A 19312-nucleotide genomic window follows, 5' to 3' on the forward strand; every position below is an offset into this window, starting at 1 on the left:
TTGTTCAGGTACCAGACTACTGACATGTTGTTGGACTGAACGGCAATCATACCCTGGGGGATGTAGCTGTGTAGTGCTTGAAGTGATAGAAGCACCGCCCTCATTTCCAGTATGTTGATGTGTAGGGAACTCTCGTCGGGGTGCCACTTGCCTTGGACTGACCTGCCCAGGTAATGTCCCCCCCACCCCGTCTGGGAGGCATCCGTAGTCAAAGTGGCCACTGGAGGAGGAGGAACGAAGGGTCGCCCCTGATCCAGGTTGGAGGAGAAGAGCCACCAACGGAGGTCCTGTTTGCACATCTCCATGATTATAATGTGGTGACTGAGAGGAAGATCCTGATATGACCACTGGACCGACAGGAGCCACTGGAGAATCCTCATGTGCAATCTCGCTAAGGGGACCAGGAGAACGGTAGCCGACATGGAACCCAACAGTTGTAGGACCATCCTTGCTGGGGCTCGGCGTTTGAAGAGCAATGCTCGGACTTGAGATTGTAATGTTTCTATTCTCTCTGTAGGAAGATAGACCCGCATTCGCTTTGATTCTATCTCTACCCCGATAAACCGTATGCGCTGAGATGGCAGCAACACAGACTTTGCCCAATTGAAGGTGATTCCTAGGGAGGTGCCTAGAGATATAGTGGCTGATAGGTTCTGTAATAGTAGATGCCTGGAGGTGGCAGTTAGGAGCCAGTCGTCTAGATACGGAAACACCTGGAATCCTAGACTCCTCAGGTGAGCAGTCACCACCACCAAACATTTGGTGAACACCCTGGGGGCTGTGGTGAGACCAAAGGGCAGTGTGCAGAACTGGAAATGACTGTCTCCCAGGCTGAAGCGCAAATGTCTCCTGGACGCCTGATCTACCAGAATGTGATAATAGGCGTCCTTGAGATCTATGGAGCACATCCGTTTGGATTGCTGAGATCCAAAATGGGCCTCAAGTCCCCGGTCTTTTTTGGCACCAAAAAGAATTTTGAGTAAGTCCCTAATCCGGACTGGTCTACGGGGACCGGTTGGATGACTCCTTTTTGAAGCAGCTTTGAAATTTCGATGGCTGCAATATCCCGTTGACTGGGTGGCGGGTCTGGGATTTTCCTGGATGGCGGGGGGGTGCGAAAAGGGGATGACGTAACCTCCGGCGATGATTCGGAGCACCCATCGGTCCCGAGTGATACTCTCTCAGGCCTTTAGGTGCCTCGAAAAACGACCCCCGACTGGCTCCGGAGCTGCGCAGTCGGGCAATCCTTCAGGGATGCTGAAAGGTTGAAGAGCCACAAAAGGACTCGCGGTCCCCAGTGTTGCGGGGGCCTCTGCCGCCTCTGGGACGGCGTCTTCCTGAAAATTTTCCCCCTCCTCTGCCTCTAGAAGGGGGATCGTCCTGCTGTGAGGGGTAAGTCTTCTGAGATTTACGGAACCACATTTTCCCTCCTCTTTTAGCCTTGGGATAAGGCCGAAAGGGAGAGGAAAACCGTGCCCTGACAGTCAAAGTCTTACCCTCTTGTTCACAGCGGGTCAAGGTGTCCTTTACCTTGGGTCCAAACAAAGAGGACCCATCAAAGGGAGCGTCGGCAAAGGAAGACTTGGAGGCTTCCGCAAAATGACACAGGCGGAGCCAGGCTTGTCTCCGTAGAGCAACACCGGTACCCGCCGCTCTACTCACCCCCTCGGCTGCATACGAAATGAGCCTCATGGACGAGTTCGATATCGACGATAGAGTAGCCAACTGAGAGCTAACCGTCTGGGCCAACTGCTCAGGTAGGTTACCAGAGAGGGTATCTGAGAGTTCCTTGATCAGATCCCTCTGAAGTCTAGTGAAGTGCGTCAGGTAATTCAGAGACCTTAAGGTAAAGGCTGCTGAAGTAAGGGTGCGCTTCCCATACCGGTCCATGCTCCTAGACTCCTTATTAGGAGGATGGACAGACGTCGAAGCCTCTGCCACATCTTGATGGGTAGCAGATGCCACCACCAGAGCATCTACAGCCACACCCTTGGTGAGAAATTCCTTTTCCGGGGGCGCTGACAAAAATTTGTTAGGGTGAGCAGGCACTGGTTCCACAGCGTCTGGATGTTCCCACACCCTTCGAGAGACCAAATCTAGAAGCTCGTCGAGGGGCGGAGACACCCAGTAGGCGGAGGGCTGAGCCCCGAAGGCCTTGAGGAACACCGACTCATCAGAGGAAGGGGGTTTGGTCTGCCAGCTGCCTCGTTGTTTGAGGACTTCCAAGATGTCCGCAAAGGAGACATCATCCGAGGATGACTTGGGGGACCCTTCCGCATCATCAAGATCGGTGTCCGAGGTGAGGGACTCGTCAGGGGAGTCGACGTGCTTCCTCTTGCACTGTTTTTTTCTTGGGGGTTCCTCCAAAGACTCTTCAGAGGGACCTCCAGGAAGAGGGGGACCCCCCAATGGGGGTGACCTCAAGCCCCAGGGCTCCGCTGTCTTGAGACAGGGGGACTACAAAGGAACCAGTCTCCGTTGCTAGGGAAGGTGCCGGGGAGACGGTGGAGGTAGCCAAAGAAGATTTGGCCAAAGCACTCCTCATGGCTCTAAAGGCCGGACCTCCAGAATCCTGGGAAGGTCCGACCCCCAAAGCCATAACAGCAGACGGCACTCCCGCAGCTGACGCACCGAGAGAGAGGCTCGGAACCGGAAACATCGGTCCCGAAGCGTCACCCCCGGGGCCAACTGAAGAGGTCCGTGTAACGAACTCCGACCCGAAGGCCGGGGTAGGAGTAAGGGTCGGAGCCGACCCGGAAACCTCCATCGGCTCCACCAGCACCGACTCCAACGGTGCCGAGGCTGTTGGAGGAGGACCCAAGGCTAAGGGGTGGACCATCGGCTCCGAAGCCGACTGGGCTGGAGCCGAAACTAACTTTTGGAAGACTGGAGACTGAAACAGCCTTTGGAGCACCCTGTCAATGTCCGAATCCGACATCTTGGAAGACCGGGAGGAGATCGAACGGGTCCGAGTAGACTTCTCCACCGGCTCCGAAGGACTGGGGGACCGGCTCCGAATTGTCTCGATCAATATCGGTGCCGAAGGAGACTCCATTGTAATTTCCCTCGGTGCCGAAGAGGTCTTCGGCGCTGAAGGGGAAGAGTCTGAGCGGGCAACTCTCATCGGCTCCGAAATCAGTGGAGCCGATGAAGGTGACCCGCCTCTCGAAGCTCCAGCCGTCGGCTCCGAAGCCAGAGGAGTCGAGGCTGGAGGCACCGAGGCAGACCGTTCCGCCCTTGGCTCCGAAGTCCATGGAGCCGATGGAGAAGCCTGCCAAGATTTTTTAGAGGTCGGTTCCGACGGGCTGGTAAATTTGTATCTACACTATTCCTTGATCGGTCAAAAGCCTTTGACACCATTTCCCACATCCTACTCTTATCCCAGCTCTCTACTCTACTCTTCTCTCCCGCCACCTTAACCTGGTTTTCCAGCTACCTGTCAAACCACCAACAAGCTGTACAATGGAAAACTTCAACCTCCCCTTCCTACATACACCCACAGGCGTACCTCAAGGCTCAGTTCTTGGCCCTCTCCTCTTTAACCTGTTTATTAATAACTTTCACCTCTCCTTCCCAGAGTCATCTGTCATTCAGTATGCTGATGACTCAACTATCATCTGCTCAGCCTCCTCACCTTCCGAGCTCCTAGCAAAAAACCAACAAGCCTTCTCCAAAACAGAATCCTGGATGCAATCCAGCCACTTAGCCCTGAATACAAATAAAACCAAACTAATGATCTTCTCCCCCTCCAAAAACTCTAGTATTGATAAAACCACATTCACCATACACAGCTAGAACCACACACCCCCTTGAAATCATTCCAACCACCAAGCTTCTCGGCATTATCATTGATGATAAACTAACATTTAACACCCACATCCTCTCCACTATCAAAAAAACCCACCAGAAGTTAGGCCTGCTTTACAGACACAACCACTTCCTTAGCCCCTCTACCCGTCAAACCCTAGCATCCATTTTTTTGCTCCCCTCCCAAATGTATGGTGCCCCCTCTTTTCTCAAACCTCCACATCAGCTTACGAACCAAACTGGAATCTTGCATCCACAAAATATACAAATTTGCAACCAGTTCCAAAAACTCATCCCACTACTGCTACTCCCTCCTCTCCCTCAACTGGCTTGAACGCGCCAACTACCTCAACTACCTACAACTCACCATTGCCCACAAGCTTATCTTTAATCCAGTTAACTGCCCATCTCTCTCCACAGCCTTAAAGGCCTACATACCCAACCGCCAACTCAGATCCACGAATCTAAATCTCCTTATGTTCCACAAACCTTCTCATCCTCCTGGCCAGCTTCTTCTCTCTTAGTCTATAGCCAAAAACTGGACCCCCCCCCCACCTTCGCAACCTTCCTAACCATACCAGTTTCAAATCCCAGCTACTATCTCATATATCAGTGAAATGGGTGTGCCCTTGCCATTCTCGCACATAAACTCCTATCCCTCTCTGTCTACCTAGTGCCATTTCCTTCTTATATTTTAAAATAGATATGTCTTAATGCAAAATGCTCAGCTGACTTAAATTGCTTTTGAATATATTCAGGTTTACTTACATGTAAATATGGACAAGTTTACTTTATTCAGATGTTACATCACCAGATCCTATTCATATGTATTTACACATTTCTGGATTTATCTTAATTTGTTTGTACAAAGTTTTGATTTGTTATACTATGTAATTTGTTGATTTGTGATAATTTCTGTAACCTGATTGTACTGGAGCTTTCCCCCCCGGGCCTCCACTGAAAATGGGCTCTTTATGGCCCAGTGGACTTTCCTGGTCATCAAACTTAAATAAACAAATAAAATGTCTGTACAAACCTAGTTTGATATATACACAACATATAGTTCTAATACATTTGTAACACAAGCTTCTTATATGAAGTATGTTGATATTCACAAATTTTGTGCTGGCAGTATCTCCCTTCATCACAAAAGGTATGCACTGAAGACCAAGTAGCAGCTTCAAGGATGGAATTGGTGTCCAACCCCCTGAAGAAAGCACCAGACGTGGCAACAGCCCTAGTGGAATGAGCTCTGCTAGAAGTAGACAAAGATTTGCCATGAAAAGAATAACAAAAAGAAATGGCCTTGGATATCCAGGAGGAGATGACTTGCTTATAAATACCCAAACCCAATTTTCTGGGAAGAAAGGGGAAAAAAGCTGGTCAGACTTATGAATGGCCTTAGTTTTAGCCATATACTACCTTTACACATCCAAGGTATACAAGACCCTCTCACTAGCAGACTGAGGAGAAGGGAAAAGGGAAGGGAGTTGTACTGACTGATTCAAGGGCAACTCATTTACTGCCTTGGGCATAAAAGAAGGATTAGTATGAAGGGACACCCTGTCCCTGTGAAAAAAACAAAAAAGAAGGAATGACCATAAGGGCCTGGAGCTCAGAAACCCTCCGAGCCGAAGCAAGAACCAGTAGCAAAACAGTCTTCCAGGTAAAAAGTTGCAATGAAGCAGTATCTGCAAGCTCAAAAGGAGCCTGAGTAATTTTTTTCCAAACAAAATTAAAGTCCCAAGGAGCAAGAATAGGTTTCTTTGGAGGCCTAAAATGCAGGATGCCTTTAATAAATTGTTTGACCTCAAAATGAGAAGCCAAGGGAGGATTCAAGGGCAGACTATCAGAAGTGGCTGACAAACGGGCCTTCACAGAAGAATAGATCAAGCCAGACTGGAGCAACTCACTCAAATAAGAGAATACCAAAGGGGCACCCACTGAAAAAGGGTCCTGGTTACGACCATAGCACCAGATGGAAAATATTTTCTATTTGGACATGTACGACTTTCTGGTTGCGGGTTTCCTTCCTTGCCCCCTACCAAAACCCTGAGCATGTCCTCAGAAAAACGGTGCCTAAAAGGGATCAAATCCCTGTCACCCAGAGTGTCAGTCGAAGAGTAGACTGGTGAGAATTGATGACAGGCCCCTTGTCCTGTGTGAGGAGATCCAACTACTGAGATAACGTGTGGTGATTGCTCCTGGCCAGATGCATTAAGAGGGGGGAACCAGTGCTGTCTTGGCCAAAAGGAAGTCACTAGCAAGATTTCTTGGGAATCCAGCTGAATCTTCTGGAGTAGTCTTGGAAGTACAGGAAGAGGAGAGAAAGTATAAAGAAACATCCCCTTCCAAGGAAAATAAAGTGTGTCCATCTTCTATACCAGATGACATGGCACACTGGAACAGAAGAAAGGAAACTGCTTGTTCAGTGGGGAGGTAAAAAGATCTACTTGAGCAATATGCCACCAATAGACAATGTCCAGAAATATGTCTCTGTGAAACATCCATTCATAAAGCCTGTGCTTTGGACCTGCTCAGAGAGTCTGCCATAAGATTGTGCTCTGAAGGAATGTAAACTGCCTGAAGAGTCAACTGATAACTGAGAGCTACCTCCCAAGCCTAAAGAGCCATACTGCACAGGAGGTAAGATTTTGGGTCTTCTCTTGCTTGTTGATGTACCATACCACTGTAGTGGTGTCTGTATACACCTTCAAGCGGCCTGGAGAGAACATGGGGTAAAAAGCTTGAAGAGACAGAATCAGAGCTTTCATCTCTTTAATGCTGATATGCTCTTATTTCTGATGTGGGGGGGGGGGGGCAGAGACCCTGAACTTTCAGGTGACCACCTGAAGCCCCCCCCCCACCCCATGTCAGAATGCTTTGTGAACAGTTCTTGAGAAGGGACCAGAGGCTGAAAGGGCAGGCCTGGTTTGAGAGCAAACTGTTGAATCCACCGCTCAACTTCCTTCTTTAGACAAGGAAGGAGACATACACTGAAATCCAGAGGGCAGCAATGTTACAGCCAAACAGACTTGAGGTACCACTGAAGCCTTTGCATATGTGGTCTGGCAAGAGAAAGCACTGGAATAGAACAGGCCATAAATCCCAAGGGCTAGAAGAAACTCTCTGTCTGGAATAACACTCAGAGGAAAAAGAGACTGAAAGAAGGATGTCAATGACAAAACCTTTGGAGGTAGAAGAGAGGCCAACACTGGCACTGTCTTATTCCTGCATCTCAGATACAGATAATCCTGAGAGAGAGTCAGGAGAGACTTTTGGAAGTTGACAGTGAATGCACCCCAGAGTTTGAGGAAGAGAGATGGTGAATTCCAGATCCTGTAACATGCATCTGGGAGAAGGTGCCTTAAGCAACAAGCCATCTGGATAAGGAAACTTTTGAATGCCTTGGAGCCTACAGAAAGCAATCACAGGAGCTAGGGATTTTGTAAATACCCTTGGAGCAGTACAGAGGCCAAAGTGTAATGCACAGAACTGAAAATGAAAGGAAGAAACAGAAAAGTAAAACGTTCCTGAAAAGGGTGAATCAGGATATGAAGGTAAACATCCTTTACACCTAAAGACACCAGAAAATACTGAGGAAGTAAAAGAAGAAACAGGTTTTGAAGAGTAAGCATCCAAAAAGAGGGGACCTTGAAAAAGGTGTTGAGCATGGAGAGATACAGAATAGGTCTCCAAGTGCCCTCCTTTCAAGGAACCAGGAATATCCTGCCCCTTTCCCACTTGGGAAGGGAGAACAGGTTGAATGGTTCCTTGGTTTACCAGGGACCCTAAGACCTCATGAGGAAGTTGCTCTACAGGAGGTTGAGTAATCCCTAAAAAAGGAGGGAGAAACTTCCATAGCATGAAGTAACCCAGACAAATGATAGAAAGAACCCAAGAGTCTGAAGTGATGAGAAGCCAATTTGGAAGACAAAGGGAAAGTTGAAGGGGCAAACCTGGTCTAAGAGAAAGGAGGATGGCAAATAGTCAAAGAGAAGCAGGCTTGTCAGATAAAGGAGGTTTCTAGGCCACAGACATCTGAGAAGCCTTAGCAGAGGAGGCTTGCCTACCACTCTTCCTGCCAGTGAAGGCCTGGTGGGGTTGCCTGTGGATAAAGGGAACTCTAGAAGGATAATTCCTCTGGAACTTAGGGATAAGAAAGACAAAAATATGTTTAAAGTCCTGCAAGGCTTTTCTTTTTTTCTTGAAGAGACTTAAACAGGTCAGCTGCAACAGTTCCAAAAAGATCTTTATTATTCAAAGGAACATCTAATAACTTGGCCTTAATGTCCTCAAGCAAAGACTGGAGACAAAGCCAAGAATAACACCTCATGGCAGACTCAAAAGCCGCAGCCCTGGAGGAGACATCAGCAGCATCATAGCTACACTTGAAAGAGTGGCGAGCCACCTGAGAAGTAGAAGTTTAAGTAGAGAAGGCAGAAGCTTTGCCTTCCGAATCAGTAATGTCAGAAATAACCTGACAAGCCTGAGAAATCATGGCCAGAGTATACCTGGTCTTGTGGGTATGGTAATTAAAAGCTCTAAAGGCCCAAAGTAGAAGCAGTGTAAACCACTTTATCAGTCCTCTCCATTGCCCTACTATCCATATCAGAAAGCAAAAGTCTGGAAGAGGGCAAAAGCTCGGAAGGTTTGTCAGAAGAGAATGACACAAAAGCAGGATCAGCAGAAGGACACAAATAAAAACTGACAATCCTCAGGGACCTTACAGACCCTGTTAGGTTTCTTAGGAGCTGGAGGCTGAGAATCAGGAGACTTGGAAGCAGCAATGAAAGTGTCTAACAAGGCAGCCAACAGAGAAGGAACTGCAGATGGCTTAGGATTATCCATATGAAGCAACTCATAATATTTCCCCTGAATATCAGACACTTGAGAAGAATTTCATTTAAAGTATTCCCTCATCCTATCAATTGTGTCTCCAAAGGACAATTCCTCAAAAGAATACTTTGGGTTAATAGACTCTTCCTCATCAGAACCATAAGAGTTAAATGTGAAGTTATCTGTGAAGAATAGGACAAGGACCTGTCATTAGACTCTGAATCCTCATCTGAGGAATCCAGTTCCCTATGCCATTTAGAAGGGGTAGAGGTCCATGGAGGAGAAGGCACCACAACTCCTTGAGAAGGCTTTAGGGCCATCAAAGCAGAAAACAAGCCCTAACAAAATTGCTACAGATTCTAAAGACAACCACAAGGCATTCTATAGCTATGTCAAGAATCTACACAGTAATACTCAGATCTGCTCTGAGTTACAGCACAATGGCAATACATATACAGAACTAAATGATATTACCAACATATTGGCCGACAGGTTCAGTGCAAACCTTACCCCCTTTCACCCCTAAAGGGCCTATCACAAAACTTGAGGAATGCCAAGTCCCTATTATCACAGCTACACAGGTAAAAAACACACTGTCCAAAGCCAAGAATACAGCTTTCATGGGACCTGATAATATCCCTGGCTGTGTTCTACATGAATTACAAAGTGAACTGGCACCACACCTGAGTACCCTGTTCAATCATAGTCTCATTTCAGACTTTGTTCCTACTGAATGGCGCACTGCTACGGTCATCCTACTCCACAAAGGGGGAGCGCCTACAGACCCTAGGAACTACAGCACCATTAGTCTGACGAGTCTGATACATAAGGCTATGGAGCGCATCATCATGGACCTTGTAAATAAAGACATAGGGAATCTCCAAAATCTGGACCCCACGCAGTCTGGATTTGTGAAAGGTAGATCATGCCTGCTCAACCTGATAGACTTCTTCGAGTCTGTCACCAGAGCTGTGGATGAGGGCAAGGTAGTTCACACAGCCTACCTAGATCTGCCAAGGCCTTCGACACCATTCCTCACTCAGGAATAATAGAAAGACTCACTAAACTAGGCATAAACCCCTATGTCATAAGATGGGTTGCCAACTGGCTCACTGATAGAACCCACACTATGAAAGTAGCGGACTCCAAATCTGACTACCGACCAGTTAAAGTGGTGTCCCACAGGGATCGGTCCTAGGTCCTCTCCTATTTGGCATCTACTTCTCTGAAGTTCGAGCCAACACAAAGGGACTCTGGCTGACCAAGTTCATAGATGACTGCAAACTGGGAGCCATTACTGATTCTCCAGCTGATGTAGACATTCTACTAAAAGGCCTCACTGACACCAATAACTGGTGCCAGAACCATGGCCTTAAGTTCAATGCCAAAAAGTGCATTGTCATTCCCTTTGGGAAAAATTCAGTGCCCATGAACTACCACATAGGCGGTAGTCCACTAAACACCGAAGGTGTGATAAGAGATCTGGGGACACAGGTTGACAGCAACCTCTCCTTTGATAACCATATAGCCACTGTAGTCAGAAAGTCCTTCTATGTGGCACATCTCATTACAAAAGATTTCTCATCCAGGAAGAAAGAGGTCATAATCCCTCTCTACTCATCCCTCATTAGACCTATTATAGAATACGGGTCTACTTTATTAACTCAAATGTTCAAAAGTTCGAATGCATAAAGATCGATGCATATGCATCGAACTCTTAAACATTCGAAAGTTAATAAAGAAAAAAAATACACAGACAAAAAAAAAAAAAGATGTAGGCAGGGGGGCATGCCCCTCTGCACCCCCCCCCCCGGTACTTAAATATACCAACTCTGAGATCGCACTACATTGAAGTAAACAGAAATTTCCACCTACAGAGATTTCCGTTTACAGTTTTCAATGGCTTGCACTTTCGATGCATATGGTTCGATCCATATGTATTCATGGTTTTACGCTTTAGTGTAAATAAAGTAAACCCTAGAATACAACCCCCCCATTTGGTATGTACCTCACTAGACACCTACAACAACTGGAAAGTTCACAAAAATACCTCACTAAGAGGATCTTAGGCCTTAGACACATGCCCTATATGGACAGACTCAGAAAACTCCAGCTATACTCTGTCTCTTATCGCCTACTTAGAGGCGATCTCTGCTTGACCTACAAAGCCATGTCTGTCCCAGAGCTGCTAGATATGCTACACCTAAAGAAATCTCAATCCCTCCAGGCCACACGCTCCAGGGACCTAAATCTCATTACCACAATAAACAGAACATGTTGGAGGGACAGGTTCCTAACCTAGAGACTTCCCATACTCTGGAACAAACTTCCCATTCACATCAAGCAGAGCACTTCACTGGCCCTCTTTAAAGAAATCTTGATGAGTGGGTGGGCAATAGGAAGTTCACCCCGGAGATCACTTCAGTGGCCTTGCCTGACAGGGGCACTGGGAACTAACTTTGGGTGGCATGATACCAGGGAATCATCTTGGGCTAGGCTTTTATAGGCTCCAGGGCCATTAGCCTAGTACATACCTATGAACCTAAGTAAACTCTTGGCATTCCCTTGGAGGATCCTTAGGAAGGACTGAAACATGCTTAGTATTTTGTCTTTTCTTAGCAGGGATGTTAGCCCTAACAAATACCGGATGTTCCAACCCTTGGCAAGATTCAATAAGAGTAGCCAGAATCTCCTTCATGACCAGAATCTGCAGAATTCCTCCAGGACCCTATATGATAATCAACCACAGTTCCCCCTCGACATTTGGATTAGATGCCTGCAATGCCTCAAAGGATGTGCAAAAAGAAGGATCCATGCCAGCCTTTGACAGGATCAAGGCAGAGGAATCTGATGTAGATGCCAAACAGCCTAGAGAGCTATTAACTGCTTCTAGAGGGGTGTCCAGAGGAGGTTGGTCAGCTAAAGAATCCATCTGAGACTTCTTGGCCTTCTTCTTACCTAGTGGTATTTCAGAGTTAATGGATTCAGACATGTTACTCTGGGATGGAAAGACAAATGGGTTCTGAGCGTCTTAGGTGCAAAAGCCTTACAGATACTGCAAGAGGTATGGTTATGGGAAACACCCAAACAAAAGAGACACTGTTCATGATCATTCTTATGGGGAATCTGACTGTCACACTGACATCTTCCCTTCTTGGGTGACATGAACTCTAGATAAGCAAAATAAAATACAAGACCAAAAAAAAAAAAACACCCCAACAGGCAATTACGTGCCGGCTAGGTGTTCAGAACAGCAAAAAGGTGTTTTGGCCAATGAGCAATAGTGGCAATCAGACTGGGGGCAAAGACGTTCTGGGTAACTGCATCTGTATGTCACTTTTATGCCCTGTGTCTTGCACAGGAAGCATATGTGTGACATACAGTACATTCAAAATCAAAAGGCTTTGGTATACTGGCTGAACAACTGACTGCCCTGGGCAGGAGATCTCTTTAGTAAAGAATACTGCAACAGTGATATAGAAGGACATCTAAAGAGATATCACACAACAAAATCTAACACAGAAGGCATGTTTAAGTGGGAGCAAGATGGATGTATTCCTTCCCAAGATAAGCCAAATCAAGAAGTTTCTTTTTATCTCCATGACATGAAGAAACAAATGTTGTCACTACGGCTTGAATGATCTTCTTCTTCTTTTGGCTTTTCCAGGTTAGGGGTCTCCACAGTGGATCACCTGTCCGCTCATGATTGGCAGTAGAGTTTTACAGTGTTGAGTTGCCAGCCTGGTGCCCAACCTTCCATGGAAGGCACTACGGCTTGAATGTTGAAGGCCAGGAAAGTGGTTAGAACACCAAGCTACATTTTCTCTAATACAGAAAATGAGAAGTTATGTACCTACCATAACGTTCCATGTTAGTTGTCTTCTCTCGCCTTCTTTCTTGCTTGATGGTTCGGAGCCGATCCTCGGCTCCGACTCGGCACTTTGCTAAGCTCGAGAGTCACTTTTACCAGCTCGAGGCAGCCCCATATCCCATGATGCAAGGCGGTAAGTACCCAGATCTCGTTTGTTGTCTATAGGCAATAACACCTAGCAAAAAAAAAAAAACTTCCCAAAAGGAAGAAAGAAGGCAGAGAAAAAGCCTGAAGGATGGGTTAGGAAGACCAGAACTGTATGGTCTTAAGAAGCATTCTTCCATGTAGGGAGAAAAGGTCTGTCCAGGCCAGGGGGAAGGAGGGAGGGTCGCAAGAAAGAAGGTGAGAGAAGACAACTAACATGGAACGTTATGGTAGGTACATAACTTCTCAATGTTAAGTTGTCAATCTCGCCTTCATTCTTGCTTGATGGGACCGTCCCTAGCACCTCTATCCTGGGTGGCTCAATGGAACAGACTCTTGAGAACTGTAGAGCCAAAACTGGCTCTGTCCCTGGAGGCCAAATCCAATTTGTAATGAGAAACAAAGGTATGAGGAGTGGCCCAAGTGGCTGCTGCACAAATAGTGTCTAATGGAAGTCTAGCCTGAAAGGCTGTGGAAGTGGCTAAGCTTCTGGTTGAATGCGCTTTAGGTTTCGAGCACAGCTGTTTTCCCCTGAGCTGATAGATTTCAGAGATGACAGAAGAAAGCCATCTAGATAAGGTCACTTTTGAGATGGGAAGGCCTTTTTTGTTATCAGCATAAGAAATAAAGAGCTGATCGGATTTCCTGAATTGTTTTGTCCTGTCCAAATAATATCTGAGTTGGCGGTGAACATCAAGATAATGTAATTTTTGTTCCGATCTGTTTGAGTAATTTGGGAAAAATACAGGAAGGTCAATAGACTGATTCAAATTACTCTTTGAGGCGACCTTAGGCAAAAAGGTTGGATTAGTTCTCAAGGATACTCTGTCTTTGTGGAAGACCAAATAAGGGGGACGAACAGAGAGAGCATGAAGTTCAGACACTCTCCTAGCCGACGTAATAGCAACCAGGAAAAGAGTTTTCCATGAAAGAAATTTCAGGGAACATGAAACAGCTGGCTCGAAGGGAGGAAGAATCAAGGATGTCAGCACTAAATTTAGGTCCCATTGAGGAGGAGGACTCCTGACTGGAGGTTTCAGGAGAAAAATTCCTTTTAAGAAGGCTCTACAAAGCCTGTGGGACATAATGTTGTGATCTGCGAACCCGACATGAAAGTTCGAGATAGCAGCCAACTGAACTTTGACCGTGGAAGAAGAAGAGCCCGCGTGAAAGATTTCCGCTAAAAAATCCAAAACTGCTTGGACTGGAGCAGTAAAGGGATCAATATTATTAGCTTTTGCCCAACATGAAAAGCGTTTCCATTTGCTGGTATAAATCCTTCTAGTAGAAGATTTTAGGGAAGCTACTATGATGTCCCTAACAGGATTAGAGATCATAGGAAGCCTGGCTAAGGAAGGAAGTGGAGTAACCATGCTGTGAGGTTGAGAGAAGGGATAGACCGGTGCAGCTGACCCGATTGATGAATCAGAAGGTCTGGTACTGGGTCCAGATGCCACGGCTGCACCAAAAGGTGACGATGGAGGAATGGAAACCAAATTTGTCGAGGCCAATAGGGAGCAATGAGAATCATTTTGGCTCTCAAAACGGTGACTTTCTGGAGAACTTGTGGAATCAGTGGAAAGGGAGGAAAGGCATAAAGAAGTCCCTGGGGCCAATCCTGGGTTAGAGCGTCTTTGGGGGATGGCCTGGCAGCGGGAAGAGAGAAAAGAAGTCTGGGCATTTGCTGTTTTGGGGAGTAGCAAAAAGATCGCAACAAGGGCGGCCCCATTCTAGAAAAATCTCTTCCACTATAGATTGTTTGAGAGACCACTTGTGAGGCATGAGAATAGCTCTGCTCAATCTGTCCTCTAGAATGTTGGTTTTCCCAGGGATATGCGTTGCTACCAGAAACCGATGAGAGGAGATCGCCCATTGCCAAAGTCTGAGAGCTTCTTGACACAAGGGGTAGGACTTGGTTCCGCCCTGTTTGTTGATATACCATACTACAGACATGTTGTCTGTGTGAACTGCAATTGTTCCCAAGGGAAGAAAGTCATTGAGGGCTTGCAACGTTAAAAGCACCGATCTCATCTCTAGGACATTTATGTGCAGGTGGTATTCGAACGGTTGCCACGTCCCATGAACCATCCTGCCCTGATAATGACCCCCCCACCCGATCAGGGAGGCGTCCGTAGTGACAGTGGCTACTGGGGCCGGGGATACAAAGGGTCTGCCTTGGTGAATTTGGGGAGAAGTAATCCACCATGAAAGATGATTCCTGCAAATTTGTGTCACTAGGATTTGGTGACGCATTGGAAGTTGTTGGTAAGACCACTGAGTGAACAACATCCACTGAAGCAGGCGCATGTAAAAGCGGGCCAGGGGAAGAAGGGTAATGGCCGCAGCCATGAGGCCCAACACCTTCAGAACCATTCTGGCTTGTACTTTTTTGCTGGCTAGGATGATCCTCACGTGACTTTGTATATCTGAAATTCTTTGGTCTGTGAGGGTTGCTGACATCCGAACAGTGTTTAAGTTTGCGCCTATGAAGGTAATAGACTGGCAGGGCAATAAGGAGGATTTTTCATAGTTGATCGAAATTCCCAATTGAGTGCAGAGATTTAGTGTGTAATCCCTGGCTTGAAGAAGTTGATGCCTGGTGGTGGCTGAAAGGAGCCAGTCGTCGAGATACAGAAACACCTGGAATCCTTGACGTCTCAGGTGAGCCGTGACCACTGCCATACATTTGGTGAACACTCTGGGGGCTGTAGTGAGACCAAAGGGCAGGGCTCTGAATTGAAAATGACTGGACCCCAGCCGAAAGCGGAGAAATCTTCTGGAGCGTCTGTGAATTTTTATGTAATAGTATGCGTCCTGAAGATCTATTGAGCACATCCAGTTGTCCTTCCCTAGGAAGGGCAAAATTAACTGAAGTGTGACCATTCAAAATCTTGTCTTTCTCACAGACTTGTTGAGTCTGCTGAGATCCAATATTGGTCTCCAGTCTCCCGTCTTTTTGGGGACCAAAAAGAATCTTGAGTAGATTCCGGGCTCTGAATGGTCTGTTGTAACTGGCTGAATGGCTCTTTTTTGTAGAAGTTTTAATACTTCTAACTCTGCAACTTCCCTTAGACCGGGTGGTACATCTGGAAGGGAATTTGTGTGAGAGAAGGGACTTTCCTCGAAAGGAATTTTGTAACCCTCGGATATAATCGACTGTACCCATCTGTCTTGAGTGAGGGAACGCCAGGCTTCTGGGTACAGCGATAGTCTTCCCCCGACTGCCTCCAAGGATGGACAGTCGGGCAACATCTCAGGGATGCTGAAAGGGCTTGTCAGAGAGGCTCTCTGCTTCCCTGGTTCTGTGGACCCCCTCTGCCTCTAGAGCGGCATCTGTTATTATTACCCCCTCTGCCTCTAGGGGTAAACTGACCACGTGTATCCGGCGTGACTCCTTGGGATTTGTGGAACCACATCTTTCCACCCTTCTGTCCTTTAGGGTAAGGTCTAGAAGGGTGGAAAATGGACCCTCGGCAGAAAGAGTCTTGCCGTCCTGTTCACACCTGGTCAATGTATCCTTCACTTGAGGGCCAAACAAAGCTGACCCATCAAAGGGAGAGTTTGTGAAGGACGCCTTGAAGGGATCTGCAAAATTACAGAGCCGCATCCAGGATTGACGTCTAAGAGCCACCCCTGTACCTGCGGCTCTACTCGCTCCATCTGCTGCATATGATATCAGTCGCATGGAGGAGTTAGTTATAGAATTAAGGATTCCTAGCTGAGAAACAATTTTCTCTCGAGCCCCTGCAGCTGTAGGATCCTGTACTACTTCACCTAGTTCCTTAAGGATGTCCCTTTGGAGTCTGGTGAAGTGACATAAGTAGTTCAGCGAGCGCATAGCAAAGGTCGCTGAAGAGAACATCCGCTTACCATACCTATCCATGGTCCTAGAATCCTTATTAGGAGGATGGACGAGTACGGAAGGATCTGCAAGTTCCTTCTTAGTGGCAGCCGCCACCACCATGGCATCAACAGGGACACCTTTCGTAAGGAATTGCTTTTCCGAAGGGGCAGTAATAAATTTAGACGGCCTCCTAGGAACTGGCTCTACAGAGTCAGGAGCAGCCCAAGCCTTTCGAGCAATAACCTCCATAAGGGGGTCGAAAGGCGGAGACACCCAGGAGGTGGAGGGCCGAGATCCAAACGCCTCTAGGTATACCGACTCATCCTCAGAAGGATTTGTGGGGGGCCAGTTTCCCCTCTGTTTTAGGAGTTCTAGGATGTCTGAAAAGGAGACATCCTCAGAGGGGGATCTTGGGATCCCTCCGACTCATCTAAGTCGGTATCTGAAGTGATAGACTCAGGGGAGTCTAGGTGTTTCCTCTTACAAGTCCTCTTGCACGGAGGATCTCCTGACTGATCAGGAGAATCCTCGGAAGAGGGGGTTATACCCAGTGGGGAAACCTGAGGCGGAGGATCTCTGGGTCTGGGAGCAAGAGAGATGGCAGAGATATCGACAGGCACTGTAGAGGGAGGAGCTAAGGGAATAGACTGCTGGCTGAGCCCAGTGGCCAGCACACTCTTCATCACCTCGAAGGCCCCCCTCCCAGGGAGGTCCGAGAGAACCCGTTCCGAAGAAACCGGAACTCCAGGGCCCACCGAAAAGGAAGGCTCCGAGGAAGATGTCGGAGCCGAGCTCAACAAAGCCGAGGCTCCAAGGGGAAGAGTGGGGTCGGACAAGGGTCCGATGCCACTCACCCCCTCGGAGGAGACCAGGGAAGCCCGACCACCGAATCCCTCTAAGGAAGGTCTCGAAGAGGAGATAAGAGTAGATGCCGAGGGTGCAGAAGGGGGGGGTATCCGCCCCTCAGCCATAGCAGAAACTATCCCCGAAGACTCCAGCTCCAAACTCTGAGGTAGAGTCGAAGGAGGAACTTCAAGAGGGTGTGGACTAATAGTCGTTTGTTGAGACGGACTATGCAGCATCTGGGCCAGTGCCTGTGATTTCAATAATCTACTGACCACCCTCTCTAAATCATGGTCTGAAAGCCTGGATGACCTAGATGATCGGCTCCGATGGCTCCATTCCGAGAGGAGAGGTGAGGCCGGAGCCGAGAGTATCGGTTCCAAGGAAGGGGACCTGGACCTCTTCCTCGAAGGAACCATCGGAGCCGAAGAAACCATAGATGCAGACAGAGCCGAGAACTTTTCGGCTCCGAAAGAAAGTCTCGATGCATCGGCTCCAGCCGGAGCCGATACAGACATAACAGTAATGGCGCCGACACCGAAGCCTGAGCCACATGGTGGTCGGAGCCAGTCGGAGCCGACACCGATGTGACCTAACAGTATCGGCACCGATAGCCATCGGTGCCGAAGGTTTTTGCAAAACAGGATCGGCTCCAGCCGGAGCCGATCTCGACTCTGAAGGAGTCGGAACCAAGGCCACAGGCTTGGACACAGAAGCCTGGGCCTTGGAAGACTTTGAAGTCTTGCTCGGAGCCTATTTAGCCGGAGAGCCCTCCGGTTTAAGGAGACCCCTTAAAATCAACTTATTTCTCCTCTCCTGCAGGACTCTCTGGCTAAAGGAATGACAAATCGCACAGGAGTCCTGCAGGTGGAGAGGTCCCAGGCAATATAAACAAGAAGTGTGACCGTCTGTCAGAGACATCTTCTGACAGCACGAGTCACACTTCTTAAAGCCTGAGACCCTCTGCTCTTTGGACATAGTGGACAAACTCAGAACCACACAGTCCCAAACAAACAACTAAATTATAGTTGAAACAGTAAAACCTCACACACACACACACCCTGACAGGGGGGGGGAAGGGAGGGAAGGAAGGCCTGACTAAAAAAATTAAGGAGGAAGGATAATTTTAGTCAAAAAGGGGCTTAATATAAACTAAAAATGTCAGATATTAAGTTTAAAAGTGAAAAGGGGCTAAAAGCAGTTTAATATAAAACACTTACCAGGAGCTGGTAAAAGGAGGACCTCATCAGCGAAGCAGCAAACGAGATCTGGTTACTTACCGCCTTGCATCATGGGATATGGGGCTGCCTCGAGCTGGTAAAAGTGACTCTCGAGCTTAGCAAAGTGCCGAGTCGGAGCCGAGGATCGGCTCCGAACCATCAAGCAAGAATGAAGGCGAGATTGACAACTTAACATCCTTACTTTTATAAATTCATCAAAGAGATCTTTGCTCATGCTAGTCTCAAGTTAAGGCAGGTTCATAGATTAGTACTAGGCTAACTACCCTTGTGAGCAATTTTAAACCTAACCAATTACTGCATGTAAGAGTCAAACCCTGCACCTTGTGTCTGCTAGGTAAACATCTTAACCATTATACCAACCTCGCAACCCGTTCCATGCCAAAACCCGGGAGTGAACCAGGGACCTTTAGATCTTCAGTCTAACCCTCTCTCAACTGAGCTATTTCGGCAAAAAATATGCTGCATTCAAAGAAAGATTAAGTAATTAATATAGTGCTCATGAGGAGTCATTATAAGAAAGGCTTGTTCAGACTCAAAGAGTGACAATGTGGCTATGCCATAAGATCAGAGAAGTCCAGAATAAGGTAATGAACAAACAAAAGCCTGGTATGCTGATACAGCTATAAGCAGAAACTTACTGATGTGTTCATTCATAAGTTCTGAAGCTTCACTTCAGGCTGCCAAGAAATATCTCTGTAACCAAAAAGAACAACCGATAAACTT

At 47.3% G+C, this 19312-nt stretch overlaps 1 protein-coding gene and 1 non-coding gene across 2 annotated transcripts in view; both read right to left on the minus strand.

Annotated features, from left to right (window-relative positions):
- Nucleotides 1-19312, minus strand: part of LOC122807215 (tubulin polyglutamylase TTLL13-like) — a 2572017-nt gene that overhangs the window by 1313383 nt on the left and 1239322 nt on the right. The gene's annotated exons all lie outside the window — the stretch shown is intronic.
- TRNAF-GAA lies at nucleotides 18966-19038 on the minus strand. Its single transcript has one exon. It is a non-coding gene; the product is annotated as a tRNA-Phe (tRNA).

Source organism: Protopterus annectens, chromosome 7.part0 (assembly GCF_019279795.1).
Source record: "Protopterus annectens isolate FY-2018-M chromosome 7.part0, PAN1.0, whole genome shotgun sequence".
NCBI classification, from domain to species: domain Eukaryota; kingdom Metazoa; phylum Chordata; order Ceratodontiformes; family Protopteridae; genus Protopterus; species Protopterus annectens.